Raw genomic sequence first — 9,371 nt, 5'->3', positions numbered from 1 at the left:
ATGAAGCATTGTGCTTTCGACTCCATTTTTTTTCCATGCAACTTCCACACATTTGGAGCTTATAGAGTTCAAAGTACATATCCATTGTATACTAAACTGAGACATTAATTTGCAAGTGTTATTTAAACTGTTTTTGAAGCTTGCATCTTGATATGTGAAAGACTAATGCACAAAATTAATTTGCAACAAAGTGGAAAACGCCAAAAATATCAAAGTTAAGGGCAGCATCAACTCTGACCCTATTCTGGCAAGCATATTGCCTAATAGTGTCTCTGGTATTTACTGGTTTGAATCACTTGCAGCACCACCAACATAAAAATTTCACTTGTTTGAATTTTTTAAACTACTGTTAAAAGTAGCATATGTAGTACTTGATTACTATAAGGGACAAATGTATTTGTGTGATTGTCCTACCAGTTTCTTTACTTTGTGCATGGTCCATTTCAGTCAGTCAAGCCTGTTATATACATGAATACTTCCACTGAGTTCAGAGGGCCTACTCATGGACATAGAATATGTCTACACTACAAACAAAAGACTCGTGACAGTGAATTTCAGAGCCTGGGTTAACTGATCTGGGCTTGCAGGGCTAGCACTGTAAGACAAAAATAGCAGTGTAGACATTGGGGTTTAGGTGGGAGCCTGAATCTCTGAAAAGCCAGAGCAGTGGATCTCAGAACCTGGACTGTCCTGAATGTCTACATTGCTATTTTTAGCCTTTGAGACTTGCTATCCCAGGTCTTTTTTGCAATGTAGAGGCACCCAAAGTTATTCATATGGGTAAATATTTACAGGGTTGGGGTCTTTGCTTACTCATCTTTGACACAGCAACACTGCATTCTTTTAAACAGAACAGCATTTTAATAAATGTAATTGTAAAACTTTAAAATTGGCAGTACTCAAAATTCCATTTAACTCCTTTTTGCTTTGACAGTGTTCTTTAACCTTTTTTTCCCCATACAAGTTTATAAAAATGAACAGTAATAGTGTTTTTAGATTTTTTGCCCTTTCTGTTCTTATATGGGACACCACCACCTAAAGCTATGCCAGTTCTTTACAGGAGGATACAGAACACATACCATGTGTATTAAAAATCCTCAAGGAAAGTAACTACTATTACGTGTGCAAGAAGCCACTTTCAATATATAAAGGTCGGGGTTCGTTTTCAGTCCTATTTACAAGACACCAGTTCGCACCAATCCTATTATACTGATCGATTTGTTTTCCGCTAGGGCTCGCCTGGAATTATCCTGGGCCACCCCCCTCCTCCCGAGCTCCGCTACTCAATCCGATTTTATTTCCACATGCAAAAAAATACAGAACCCCCCAAAAATAATAAAAAAAGCAAAAACGCTTTAATCCCCCCCGCCCCAAAAAGCGCGCGGGGGTGGGGCCTGCAAAGTTTCCAGGATGGGCTGAAAATATATTTTGGGGGACGGGGGAGCCAGGCCACCCGATGGGTCAGTGCCACCGACTGGAACGCGGGTGCCAGGCCCCGCCAGGCAGGGGGCCTGAGCCCCAGCTCCCCTCTCCCCGGACCGCGCTGAGCGGCTCTGAGCCCCGAGCGGAATTTTACGGCCGAGCTGGAGCGGAGGAGGAGCCGCCGCCGCCGCCCTCCTGTTCGTCCGACCCCGGCAACGGCGCCGCCGGGTCCCGGGCCCGCTCCGCTACCCGCGGCCCCGGGCGCTTGGCCTGAGAAGCGGCGCAGGCAGCGGCGGCGGCGTCTCCCTTCCGCATTTTCCTGGGTCTCTCTCGGGCAGTGACGTGACGTGCTGACGGCGGGCCCGGCCCGGGGAGCTTGGCCGCTTCCACTCAGCTCCGAGCTCGGCCCCTCCCTCCCCCCCCGCCCGCCCCGCCGCAGCCACCGCCGCCCGAGCTCGGGCCCAGTCGCGGCTGCGAATAGGCCCGCCCGGCCGAGCGCTCGCCGCCGCACCCGGACCACGGTAAGCAGCCGCAGGGCCTGGCCTTCTCCTCCCCGTGCCCGTAGCAGGACCCGCTGGCCGCGGGCGCAGTTGCAGGCCAGAGGAAGGGCCGCAGCTAGGTCGCCGCCGGGGCTCGGCCGGCAGGCGGGGCCCGCAGGCGCGAGCTGGGCCTCGCAGCGCGGATGGGTGCGGCGCAGCTGGAGTCGGGCCGTGTGGGGAGCGGGGTCTGGGCCGGGCCGGGCCGGGGGGTGGCGAGGCCAGGCCCCGAGCTCGGCCGAGAGGGACTCGCGGAGCCTGTGGAGGAGGAGACAAGATGGCGGCGAGGCACAGAGGGTGCGAGAGGCGGGGGCAGGGCACCGGCCGCCATCTTGAATTAATCGCTCGTCCCAGCAGCTGGGCTCCCCTCGTGCGGGCCAGGCCACCGAGGGCGGCCGCAGCTCCGCTCCGCGGCCTCTCCTCCGGCGGGGTTGCGTGACAGGGGCTGGCGCTGTCCGCCCCCGGCGGCTTCCCGGGCCCCTGCAGCGCCAGGGCCGCCAGCAATGCGCCCCGCACTGCGGAGAGAGGAGGGCGCCCGCCAGCCCTATCGCCACCAGCCTCGGGAGGGGGCAGGGCAGGGCGCGCCGCGCTGCAGCCTGACACACACCCCTCCCCCCTGGCGGTGCCTGGAGCGCGGCAACGCTGCGTTGTTGTAAGCCCCGAGCGGGGTCCCCTCCACACCGCTCCCTGCCCAGCCAGGGCCTCAGCGGGCGAAGGGGAGTCTGGCTCCCTGCCTGTGTGGGGCAGTGAGTTCTCTCCCAGCCCCTTGTAGAGCCCCCTTCACTGAAGAGTTTCAAAGAGATACTCGGGGATAAATATTTCCCCGATTTAGGCTTTATTAAAATCAGCACAGACACAGTCTGACCCAAAACATCCCGGTCACCCTCTTTTCTTAATCCAGAGGAAACATCCTTTTGTCCCGTGTCTGCAATTCCAACATCCAGCACTGAGTTGGTGCATGAGAGTGAAAATGAGTTTGGAGCCTGGCTGTAGGCCACAGGGAAACTATGCTGGTTTTACTGTCCAAACTGAGGGAGATGCAGAAAAAGAAACAAGCAGCTAATCGTATTTGGAACATTTTTCATGGTTTTCGGAATTATTTGTGAAGTTGAGCCCTGGCTTTGTAAAGGTGTAATTTTGAACATAATTTTTCCTTTGTGTGTGTGTTACATTCTCAATAATCAGGTCAGGCAGGGGAACCTGGTTTCAACACAGTAATAAGTTGCTAAGGCATTGAACTGCTCAGGGCTTTAACCCAATTATGGGGACACAGTTAGATCCTGTCTATACTACATTTACTACACTACTTTTAAAACTGTGATGTGACCAGATCAGGGAAAAATCTTGTAATTGGTTTTCCTGACTCAGTTATACTTCTGATGTAGATGGAGGTCTTCCACTGGGGATGGAAGGTAGGGAATTTTGCTGATTGCTCTTCACCAGTAGAAGTGGGGTCAGGATTTTGTTGTGCTTTTTAAAGATTTGGTACAGGAGTGAAGGAGATTTTACTCTGTATATTGGTATCTTTATGGGAATGGAGGTGGGTGAATGATTTTTGTATATTATTCTCATCCGTAAGGATGGAGAAATGATTTTGCTGTAGCTTAGGGTTTGTCTACACTTAAACCACTAGTGGCACCCCTGCAGCTGCACTGCTGTAGTGATTCAGTGTAAATACTACCTGTGCTGACAGGACATAGTCTCCCATCCATGTAGATAATCCACCAGAGAGGCAGTAGCTAGGCTGACAGAAGAATTTTACATGTGAACTTAAGGTCAGCTTAACTATGCTGCTCAGGCATGTGGATTTTCACAGCCCTGAACAATGCAGTTATGCTGACCTAATTTTGTAGTGTACACCAGCCCTTAGTCTTCCTCCTTTTGCTTCCTGTGGAAGGGGGTTGGGTAATGGAATTTGCATGTTCTTCGAGTGCTTGCTCATATCGATTCCACGTGCATGTTCGTCGGAAGATTTTTACCCTAGCAACACTCGGTGGGTCGGCTGGGTCGCCCCCCTGGAGTGGTGTCGTTATGGTGCTGGATATATACCCTTACCAACCCAACGGCCCTTCAGTTCCTTCTTATTGCCTGTGACGATCTTTGGAACTGTGGAGCGCGGCTTTGCTGATCTCCACATCCCTAGCTACTCGTAGTTCTTTGCTGTTTATTGTGTGTATAGTTCGAGTTCTTGTAGTTATAGTTAGTATTAGTTGTTTGTATTTATAGTTAGTGTATATAGTTTAAGGGGGGATCGGGGATTAGCCCCCTTTCCTCCACCCTGGTACGGGCCCATGCCCAAGACACTGGGATTCAAACTGTGCTTGGCGTGCCAAAAGCCGATGCCAATAGGGGATCCCCATGACTCCTGCCTCAAGTGCCTAGGGGAATCCCACCTTACCGATAAGTGCTGCATCTGCAAATTGTTTAAACCAAGGACGAAGAAGAAGCGGGACTTTCGATTGAAACAGCTCCTCATGGAGTCGGCACTTAGTCCTGCAGCGTCGGTACCGAGCGCCCAACAGACTGCTTCTGTAAGGCGCGCCCCTTCGGCCCCGAACTGCTCTGGTACTGACAAGGAGCCCTGGCACCGACATCTCCTCGGCACCGCTCCCTGTCCCTGAGACCCAGGAAGCAACATAGCGCTCCAGCTGCTTCAGCTCCACAGAAGGAGCGCTCTTCGAAGGCCGTTCATTCGGCACCGTCCTCTGCCGCGGCACCATCGACTGTGGTACCGCCGATTGCGGCTCCACTGAGCGTGGCACCGTCGATTCCGGTCCCACAAGGATCATTGAGTCCAATGCCTGACAGCTCCCCGGCTCATGCTGTGGCTGAGCTTGCCCTCCCTTCTACACCGTAGACCTTCTGCACGGCAAGGGAGCTCATTGCCATTACGGAGTCGACATGGCCTCAACCGCCGGTGCAGGTCATACAGTCCATCAGAAAACCGGCCCTGGTAAGGCTGCCTTCCGTTGGTTCAACAGAGAGATGTCATTCAAGATCACAGTCTCACAGACGCTCTCGATCACGCTGTTCCTGCTCGCAGTCCCAGCACCACTCTCCATCGCGGTACCGGTCACACTCGTGCCACCATTCGACATCTTGTTTGTTGGCCGGATATTCCCGGTACGATCCGATTCACGGCACCACCCTCAGCACTGTGTATCTCGCAGTCGTTCCAGATGAAGGGACTTGAGATCCCGGTCAACCTCCCAGCACCGCTAAGGTAGAAGGTCCCGGTCTCGCTTGCGGTACTGTTATAGCTCCCGGTACCGCCCCGAGATCGAGCATCCAGAACAGTGGCGCCCTCCCAGGGTCTATCGGCACTGCTGTGGCCATCGAGACACACATCGGTGTCTTTGCAGGCTGGTAGCGCATCCTATCCTCAGGAGCATTACTCTGACATCCCCAGCCGTATATTCCCAGAGAACCAGAGCCAAGAGCTAGGGCCTCATCACTGGTCCTTCTGGACACCATGGGCATACCACCAGGCCCAAGGTGCTCCATCAGTGGCTCCATGGTCGGCCCCATCAGAAGGCCAGGTACCAGAGGCCACCCCCCCCCCCCCCCGGGGCATGGATGAGGCTCCGATACTATCTGCAGACACCCAGGTTCCACCTGACACAGATGATGCTCCTCAAGTGCAAGAGTCCCAACAGGACCCCCTGGTCCCGGGCCTCTCCTCCTCCTCCTCTCCTGACGTGGTGGTGGTGGGAACATCCTCCTCAGGCCCTCCACCAATTGATCTCAGGGCCCATCAAGACCTTTTGAGACAAGTGGCTCAGAATATGAACTTACAAGTGGAGGAGGTCCCTGAAATAGAGGACCCTGTTGTGGACTTTCTGTCGGCTGATGCACCTACTAGAGTGGCTCTTCCATTTATCCGCACCATACAGACTAATGCGGATACCATTTGGCAATCCCCAGCCTCAATTCCACCTGCAGCAAGGGGAGTAGAGAGAAAATATATGGTCCCCTCAAAGGGGTATGAATATCTCTACGTTCACCCACCTCCTTGCTCTTTAGTGGTGCAATCGGTGAACGAGAGGGAGCGTCATGGCCAGCAAACCCTGGCTCCTAAGTCAAAGAAGGCTAGACGCATGGACCTCCTAGGCCGCAAAATATACTCGTCCGGGGACCTCCAACTTAGGGTGGCAAACCAACAAGCCCTCTTAAGTAGATATAACTTTAACACATGGGTGTCCTTGAGGAAGTTTACGGAGCTTTTTCCCCAGGAATCCCTTCAAGAATTTACGGCCGTACTTGAGGAGGGTAAAAAGGTAGCAAGAACCTCCCTCAAGCCTCTCTGGATGCAGCGGACTCTGCAGCCAGAACTCTGGCGTCCAGTGGCTCCAGGTATCAGGCCTTCCCCCGAATTACAACAAACTATTCAGGATTTGCCCTTCGAAGGCCAGGGCCTGTTCTCAGATAAAACTGACCCCAGATTGCAAAGTCTGAAGGACAATCGCGTTATAATGCGCTCACTGGGTATGCACATGCCAGTGACCCAACGCAGGATCTTCCGACCCCAGCCACACTGCCCTAACGCCCCGCCTAGGCCGCATCAGGACTTTAGCAGAAGGCATGGTAGAGGGAATCATTGGAGACAGTCTGGCCTTCAAGGAGGTCAAAATCAGGCGCCCCCTAAACCACCAGCGGGGCCCAAGCAGAACTTTTGATGGGACGCCCGAGGGCGGCCCACCAGTTGCTCTACCGGATCCTTCTCCTCCCTTTTTCAGCCGCCTCTCACAATTCCTCCCTGCCTGGTCCCAGCTAACTTCAGATCGTTGGGTCCTGCGCACGGTGAAAGCGGGATACTACCTCCAGTTCTTTTCAACCCCACCTTTCCACCCTTCCTCCTCATCTCTCTTCAGGGACCCCTCTCACAAGCAATTCCTCTTAAAATAGGTCCAGTCGCTCCTAGCCATGGGAACCATAGAGGAGGTGCCAAAAGACATGAGGGGCAAGGGGTTTTATTCCTGCTACTTCCTAATCCCCAAGGCAAAGGGAGGTCTATGACCGATCCTAGACCTGCGAGAACTCAACAAATTCATGATAAAGCTGAAGTTCTGCATGGTAACCCTGGGGACCATTATCCCATCCCTGGATCCGGGAGACTGGTATGCCGCCTTCGATATGAAGGATGTATATTTCCTCATCGCAATTTACCCACCATACAGACGGTACCTCCGTTTTGTGGTCAACCACCAACACATTCAGTTCATTGTATTTCCGTTTGGCCTTTCTATAGCTCTGCGTGTGTTCACAAAATGCATGGCTGTAGTCGCCGCCTCCCTCCGGTGTCGTCGGGTACACGTCTACCCGTATCTTGACGATTGGCTCATTCGAGGGACTTCGCAGTTACAAGTGTCGCCAGCACCTGCGCATCATCAAAGACCCCTTTGGGAGCCTAGGCCTGATGATCAACATCGAGAAGTCTACTCTGACACCCACGCAGAGAATAGACTTCATAGGAGCGATTCTGGACTCCAGTCTGGCCAGAGCCTGCCTCCTGCCGTCGCGTTTTCAAGCAATGGCTTCAATTATTCGAGGTCTTCAAAGCTTCCTGACAGCGTCGGTGTGCACCTGCCTCAGCCTAGTAGGTCACATGGCCTCCTGCACCTTTGTGACCAAGCACGCGAGGCTATGCTTCCATTCCTTTCAAACCTGGCTTGCTTCAATATACCAACCACGCAGAGACAGCCTGGACTCGGTGCTCACTATTCCCCAGAAGATTCTGGGCTCCCTAACCTGGTGGCTAAACCCCACTCTAGTCTGTGCAAGGATGCCATTCCACCCTCCGCAACCCTCGATGCCCCTAACCACGGACGTGTCTTCTCTGGGTTGGGGTGCCCACCTTGAGGGCTTTTGCACTCAAGGCCTCTGGTCTCCTCAAGAACTGGCCTTGCACATCAATGTGCGGGAGCTGAGAGCGGTCCGTCTAGAATGCGAGTTGTTTCGAGACCATCTCCAAGGCCGTTGTGTATCAGTGTTCACGGACAACACAACGGGACATATTTTATATAAACAAGCAGGGCGGAGCACGCTCATCCCTCCTTTGTCAAGAAGCCGTCCACCTCTGGGACTTTTACATAGCCCGCTCGATCGATTTGGTAGCGTCTTTTCTCCTAGGAGTCCAGAACACTCTGGCGGATCACCTCAGCAGATCTTTCCTGTCTCACAAGTGGTCGATTCGTCCGGGCGTCATTGGTTCTGTTTTGTGGAAGTGGGGGTTTCTCCACATAGACCTTTTTGCCTCCTGAGAGAACAGGAAATGCCAAGTGTTCTGCTCCTTCCAGGGACACTCCCCGGGCTCCCTCTCAGACGCGTTCCTGATCCTGTGGAAGAGGCACCTACTCTATGCCTTCCCACCATTTCCACTTATCCACGGAGTCTTACTCCGCAGGGACAGCACCCACCTGATCCTAATTGCTCCAGCGTGGCCGAGGCAGCACTGGTACACTATGTTATTCGACCTCTCAGTGGCAGACCTGATTCCTCTGCCACTTTGGCCGGATCTCATAACACAGGACTTCGGCAGGCTTCACCATCCGGACCTGCAGTCTCTTCACCTCACAGCATGGTTGCTGCGTGGTTGAGCCAGTCTGAGTTGTGTTGCTCTGCCTCGATCCAGCAGGTGCTCTTGGGCAGTTGGAAGCCTTCCACTAGGATGACATATTTGGCCAAGTGGAAGCGTTTCTCCTGCTGGTGCGCTCAGCATAACTCTGTCCCCAGGCAGGTGACTGTTCCTACTGTCCTGGACTACTTCTGGTCCCTGAAAGAACTGGGCCTAGCGGTCTCTTCCATAAAGGTGCATCTGGCAGCCATCTCCGCCTTCTACCCAGGGGAAGATGGCTGATCAATCTTCTTTCACCCCATAGTTTCAAGGTTCCTCAAGGGATTGGCATCCTCAAGTCAGATGCCCAACCCCTATCTGGGATCTCAACCTCGTGCTAGCCAAGCTTATGGGTGCTCTTTTCGAACCACTGGCCACCTGCTTGCTGCCGTACCTTTCCTGGAAGACAGCCTTCCTTGTCGCTGTTACTTCGGCAAGATGAGTATCTGAGCTTTGGTCTTGACAGCGGACCCCCGGTATACGGTATTGCATAAGGACAAGGTACAGCTGCAACCACACTCCTCCTTCCTCCCTAAAGTGGTGTCCGCCTTTCATGTCAATCAGGACATCTTCCTCCCAGTCTTTTTCCCGAAGCCGCACCCGTTGCGTCGGGAACAACAGCTGCACACCCTAGACGTTCGCAGGGCTCTCGCCTTTTGTATCGAGAGAACAAAACCCTTCTGAAGGTCACCTCAGCTCTTTGTAGCTGTGGCAGACCGGATGAAAGGCCTACCAGTCTCATCCCAATGAATTTCATCTTGGGTAACATCCTGCATCCCGTACATGCTATGATTTGGCTC

At 53.4% G+C, this 9,371-nt stretch overlaps 1 protein-coding gene across 3 annotated transcripts in view; it reads left to right on the top strand.

The window, feature by feature from the left end:
* Window positions 1-1,385: 1,385 nt before the first annotated feature.
* Window positions 1,386-9,371, top strand: part of ZFX (zinc finger protein X-linked) — a 34,699-nt gene continuing 26,713 nt past the window's right edge. The window contains exon 1 of one of the 3 annotated variants that reach the window (XM_075059893.1): window positions 1,386-1,943. The gene's annotated coding sequence lies outside the window, so the exon portion shown is untranslated. Of the gene's footprint in view, window positions 1,944-2,235; window positions 2,256-2,859; window positions 3,088-9,371 lie in introns of those variants that run through there. The other 2 variants (XM_032772434.2, XM_032772433.2) reach the window with 2 other exon arrangements.

This window comes from Chelonoidis abingdonii, chromosome 1 (assembly GCF_003597395.2).
Source record: "Chelonoidis abingdonii isolate Lonesome George chromosome 1, CheloAbing_2.0, whole genome shotgun sequence".
NCBI lineage: Eukaryota > Metazoa > Chordata > Testudines > Testudinidae > Chelonoidis > Chelonoidis abingdonii.
The sequence above is the reverse complement of the archived record's forward strand: the minus strand, read 5'-3'. Positions and strand labels throughout refer to the sequence as shown.